A 7,500-nucleotide genomic window follows, 5' to 3' on the forward strand; every position below is an offset into this window, starting at 1 on the left:
ATATATATATATATATATATATATATATATATATATATATACGGGAATAATAAACACAGTACGTGTTTCACAGATATCAATTTCTGACGCACCGAGAGACAGGACTGATGTAGGTCGGAAATTTATTTCTGCTCTACACGTGATTGAGTGCTGATTACTTATAATTATAATATATATATATATATATATATATATATATATATATATATATATATATATATATATATATATATTTAGAACTAATCAGACCTATGTATATATGTGTATATATATGTTTATTTATATATATACATATATGTATGATATATATCATTTATAATATATATATGTATATTCATAAATACATATATTTATATATATATATTATATGTATGTATATAAATATATACTGTATATATATATATATATATATATATATATATATATATATATATATATATATATACATATATGTATATATATATATATATATATATATATATATATATATATATATATATATAGAGAGAGAGAGAGAGAGAGAGAGAGAGAGAGAGAGAGAGAGAGAGAGAGAGAATAACAACCTAGACCATTCATTTAAAAAATTCTATCTGCACAGCTTTTGTTACTTTTTAAATCTCTTTGCCTTGAATATATCAAACGTAATCTCGTTCCAGCACTCATTAAATGTCTTTGGACAGAACATTATTCATTATTTTATGAAATAAAGTCCTTCTCTGTTCTAGCTGTCAGTTCATAGTAATCTAAAAAAGAAAAATGTCATCATATTAAGGTGCACTGAGATAAAATAGGACTTGAATGTCTACAACTTGAAAGACGCTGAAACAAACACGACACAAGACGATTTTCCTCACACGTGAAAAGTAATATAAAATAATCACTGTAAGCATGTAATCCTTCCTCTTCTTCTCTCCGAGAGTAAAGAAGATTCAGTACGAGTATTTTCCGAGTGGGGCTAAACTCCCCTGAACTTGATGAAATTCTCGTAAGTTGAGCAGCTCTTGCAGGGGATACAGAGTTTGGAAGAGATTATCATAATGCGATTCAGTACGATGCTGTAAGTGGAGCCCACCTGAATAATGACAAGATACCCTTGCAGTAATATTTGTCTATATATATATATATATATATATATATATATATATATATATATATATATATATATATATATATATATATATATATATATACATATACATATATATATATATTATATATATATTATATTATATATATGTATATATACTGTATATGTATATATATGATTTTTATCACACCACCGTGATTTATATGCAAGCATTAGGCTACAAATGTCGTTTAATATCCAATACGCTCCACCTCGGAAATAATATATGTATATATATGTAAACCGGAGGGGAATTATACTTGATAGCCGAGTAGGCTAAGGCGTCACCGAACGTCGTGAGTTCTCGTGTTCGGTGGTTCGAGCCCATCAGACGACGAACTTCTTTATCAACTATAATTCCCCTTCGGTTTACATATATATACATATATTATTTCCGAGGTAGAGCGAATTGGATGTTAAACCACGTTTGTAGCTTAATCAGGACCTCCTTTAAACAGTATGGTATTTAGCAGAGATCATTAGGAAGTTTCAGGCCTTCCAAACCTAACTGTCCTCATCGTATCGCACCGTAAAACAATTAAGAGAACTTGCAACTTTTTTCTGTATAAATATCTCAGCAAAATACAATCCTGTTTAAATGAGATCCTGTTAAAATATATATATATATATATATATATATATATATATATATATATATATATATATATATATATATATATATATATATATATATACATATATTATTTCCGAGGTAGAGCAGAATTGGATGTTAAACCACGTTTGTAGCTTAATCAGGAACTCCTTTAAACAGTATGGTATTTAGCAGAGATATTAATTAGGAAGTTTCAGGCCTTCCAAACCTAACTGTCCTCATCGTATCGCACCGTAAAACAATTAAGAGAACTTGCAACTTTTTCTGTATAAATATCTCAGCAAAATACAATCCTGTTTAAATGAGATCCTGTTAATATATATATATATATATATATATATAATATATATATATATATATATATATATATATATATATATATATATATATAATATATATATATATATATATATATATATATATATATATATATATATATATATATATATATATATATCGTAGGTATAATGACTGATCAAGAATCTCTCATCCTTATATGAAACATGATGAACATTATGAAAACTCTAATATTGCTTAATATTTTTCATTCCTTATGAAGATCAAGTAAACTTTAAGAATAACAACAACTTTTACCTGGAATGTCCCTTAAAAAAACCTTAAGCATTATCAGTAAAATTTGGGTGATGTACAAAGGAACGGTTGTCTTCCTCCCACCCAGGAAACTTGCCAACGAACGACATCATATGCCATCGCTTTGTCTCTCTCTCTCTCTCTCTCTCTCTCTCTCTCTCTCTCTCTCTCTCTCTCTCTCTTCCGACACCTGAATGAAATTTGTTAGGATTTCTTACATCATTTTACTGGTCTCCTGATATGACGTTTTCTTTTACTCTTGCGGTTGAAAAGAAGAAAGGAAATACGGTTTTAGCTTTGCAATACTACTTCTTTTTTCTTTCCACTACACATGAATGTGTGTGTGTATATATATGTATATGTATGTATGTATATATACATATATATATATATATATATATATATATATATATATATATATATATATATATATATATATATATCTGACTCACATCAGGATCGAACCCAGGTCTTTAAATTGAAAGGCAAAGGCGCTGCTAATTTGAATCACACAAGTCATAAAAGAAGTTGGAACCTAGGTGGTTCAGTTGCCAGTGGTCAAGCCTTTCAATTGAAAGAACTGTGTTCGATCCGCATGTGAGCCAGAAATTTATTTCTGATCCACATGTGACTGTGTTAATTACTTCTATAATATATATATATATATATATATATATATATATATATATATATATATATATATATATATATATATATACTGTATATACATACATATATATACGTATACATATTTTTATATAAATGTGTAGATGTATGAGTGCATAGCCTATATGTGTGTGTGTATATATATATATATATATATATATATATATATATATATATATATATATATATATATATATATATATATGTGTGTGTGTGTGTGTGTGTGTGTGTATACATATATATATGTGAACTAAGGTATAGTTAACTTTTTTGTGTGTGTGTGTGTACAAACCGTGTAATTTTGTAAAAGTTAGACGAAAGTTCTTCTGAAAACCCGAAAACAAGATTAGAACAGAATAATACCAATATCGTAATTTACTGCATCTGCTGAATGATAGATGACGAGCACCCTGGCGTCGTGAATGGACGTTAGCGGGTGACTGAGACCTGATCATGCGTAAGATCGCCGAGTCAGATTCCTGACTCACCATTAATATTCAAGCAGCAATAAGCTCTTGGTTTGAGACGTGGTATAAATGAATGTGGAACGATGCGATCTTAATCCTTATCTTGTAGTTAAATGTTTCCTGAACTTAATGTCATTTTTGTTTTATATATAAAATATTTATCCATAACTATGTGATTATATTATACAAATATGATTTTTCAAGCTACCGGACATGTTTTAGTAGATGATTTTTCCGATGGTGTAAACTCTCTCTCTCTCTCTCACGAGCGCCCCAAGTCTTGTGAAATTACTGAAGTGAGAGAGAGAGAGAGAGAGAGAGAGAGAGAAAGTGTCTCTCATTTTCAAAAGTAAGCATTAGAATAACTTATCTGTTTTTAAATTGAATATATCAAAATACTATTCTTTATTCTTTTTAGTGAATAGAGAATGCGAGAAATTCTCTTTATGTGAATGACTGTCAATATTCCAGTGCAGTCTAACGAAAATTAATCGAAATCTCAACTGAAGACCTATATTAATCAATAGTGAATACACAAATCATTTTAATTCATCATCAATTTAACTACTTTTCATATTCATTATGAATGAAAAAAATTATATATTCATTTAGGATATAAGTTTTATTTTATAAGAATTTTTGGGAGTCAGTAAATATTCATTCATTTTTACATATACCTTCAATCTCCTGCTGACGAAAAGTACACCAGACTAATTTACAATAGACAGGCTTTTTTTCTGTAATATTACTGTTACCATTTACAGCATCTCACCGATTCTCATTTGCATAATCCTACTTCGAGTACAGATTCCCCTCGTGAGTCTGTGGCTTCCAGGATATTCGTGAAGAGAGATTCTGGAAAGGCTTATATTGCAAAGTTAATAAATACACATATGTCGCTTTCATCTCTCTCTTTATGTGCACACACATACACACTCACACATACACACACACTCACAACACATACAAAGCCTCATATACACACACATACATGCACGCATTACATATGTATATATATATATATATATATGTATATGTGTATATATATAGATTATATATATATATATATCTATATATATATATATATATATATATATATATATATATATATATACTGTTATATGTATATATATATATATATATATATATATATATATATATATATATATATATATATTCTTTGGATGCTTGAATTTCAAGTCGATGGAATATATAAATAAAGATAAAATCCCCACTATGGGCTTGTTCCATATGAATAGGTTTCATCTACTGAATAATATATATATATATATATATATATATATATATATATATATATACATATATATATATATATATATATATACATGTTTGGTTGTGTGTGTGTGTTAGGTGTGTGCATGTGTGTGTATGTGTGGGTGTAAGTATGTGCAGATCCGAAGGCGTGCAAATCCACAAAATATGCCGCACGTATCTTACCCGAGTCCTTCTCTCCTCATGAATATCCCAGGATCCAGAAAATCTCGTGGGAGGTCTATGGTCGGAAAAGGATTATGGAAATGGCAATCACCGGGAGGCTGTAAGTGCTGCCAGTTGCATGAGGGGGGGAAATTGCTTCCTTGCTGTCGGCGCATCCTGGCAATGCTATTTCACAGAGCTTTCTTGCAGAAAAATGTTCTATTTTCTGTTTTGTCAACAGGCTTCTTACAAATATTCTTGTATGTTTTTCGAAGGTAGATCAGGAAAATACTGAATTTTTATGTGTAGATAGGTTCCTCATTCAGACAATCTGTGGTGGAAATGAATAAGTTTGAATAAAAAGAATTCTGAGCAGTTAGCATCTTGGGACTTTATTCCTATGTATTCAATTTAGGCTTTGTTCATTTTTAAATCCTACTCCCTTAATGCCGGAGGCATATTTTAAACAAGTCGCTCCTTAGGAATATTATCTCCATAATATTATTCAATGACCGTCAAGGAATACATGGAACTTGATCATTAAAATTATGTTTATAATTCAAGTTATGTTTATCAAATTCCCTCCTATATCATAGAAATATAATAAAACTTTACGTAATACCATGCAAAACCGATAATTTTCTTAAAATTCATATAAATGTATTTCACTTTAATTTTTTTACACGGGCATTTTGTCTGCATATATTTGCATGTTTATTTTCTTAATTGATAAAGATATTTTGGCTCAGCGCATCCTCACAGTGTAAAAAGGCTTTGCCTACACCTGAATGGGACTAACCTAAACACCTGGGTGAAAAAAATATGATGCAATTAACACCTGGTTTTCATAAGGAAATGGATTAACCGGATTAATCATCCCAATGCGTTATTTATTTGTTTAAATAATACCTATACTTCAAAGGCACCAGCTTTATCCCATACGTTGTTCAATTTCCTTAATAATATTATTATATACACTGGAGACAATTATTCTCTGTCTCAAGCTTAACCGGGAAACAAACGTAGTACCGTAATTCTTCTTCATAATGGGTCCCTGGTGACAGAAGTTTTTTGCTGAAGATACGGACCGTTTCTAAGCTATTTAAAAGTCATTTTGCTGTTATTATATATATATATATATATATATATATATATATATATATATATATATATATATATATATATATATGTGTGTGTATAAATGTGTGTGTGTACAATGTATATGTATATATCATATATATATATATATATATATTAAACACCTATATATATATATATAAAATCGTTTTCATAATGATATATATATAATCATATATATATATATATATGGCGATATATATATATATATATCAAATACATTACATGTATTATATGATATACCTGTTTCATAATAAATAATATATAAATATATATATATGTATAAGCAATTACTTCCCACTGCGACGAACCATGTAAGAGCCGTATGTATGTATATATACATATAAATATATAAATATATATATATATATATTAATACATATTTCACATATATTGTGATAACGACAGTACAATTGATAAGCTTTTTCCCATCGTCAAAGTTAAAGAAACTTTTTAGTAGTATTGTTGCCGTTCAACGAATAAAATTAAACACCTTGTCGTTTCTGCTCCAAGTGGATGAAAATCGTTTTCATAATGACTTAAGCTTCAAAGTGTACGTCTAATCATAATTCCTCTCTTTCATGATGACGAAGTAATCCCTTCTGAGTCATCAAAAATCAGCATTAATAAGCATAAAAGTTAAGTATATCTTAGTTTTACCAGACCACTAAAAACCCTTTACGATCATACCTGTTTCACAATAAATAACAATAAAAGGAAGGCAGGAGTTGCGTAGTTTACATCAGCAATTACTTCCACTGCGACGAACCATGTAAGCGCCAGCGAAATGGACAGGTAATTACACCACTCTAAATAGATGAAATAATATTAATTAACGTTGTGGAATTCTTTTAATGAGGTATGCTCGTCAGGCATTTCACATAATTTTGTTAAGCAGGCAGGCGGTTGATAAGCTCATTTCGACGTAAAAGACAACGAGGAAATTTTTTATTTCCTAATTTTCGCCTGCACTTTACAACAAAACTGCGGGAAGTGTTGGTGGATTCCCAGATGTGTTTTTCTACTGGCATTTGTTACGTTGGAAGAGAAACTGAGAAGAAACGATTTGTGAGTGTCTCTATATTTCTTAACCTTTCAGTTCGTTTAACGCCACTCTTACAGTGCGAGCAATTTTTATTATACTCGTCTTTCTTTTTCATGGAGAGAATTTCTCAACAATCCCTCCTCGCAGTCTCACCTTGGCTTAAATATCCATTCCAAACCTTTTCACAACTTTCCTCCTGCATCCATTTAGCTCCAGTTACTATATTCCCTCAAATTCCGTTAGGGATCAAGCGCTAACATCCCTAAAGCCATCCATTTAGATATATATATATTATAGGTATTATATATATATATATATATATATATATATATATATATATATATATATATATATATATATATATGTATATTATACCACACATATGCAATGCCCGGGTAAACTCTGAATGACAGTCTAT

Source organism: Macrobrachium rosenbergii, chromosome 52 (assembly GCF_040412425.1).
Source record: "Macrobrachium rosenbergii isolate ZJJX-2024 chromosome 52, ASM4041242v1, whole genome shotgun sequence".
NCBI lineage: Eukaryota > Metazoa > Arthropoda > Malacostraca > Decapoda > Palaemonidae > Macrobrachium > Macrobrachium rosenbergii.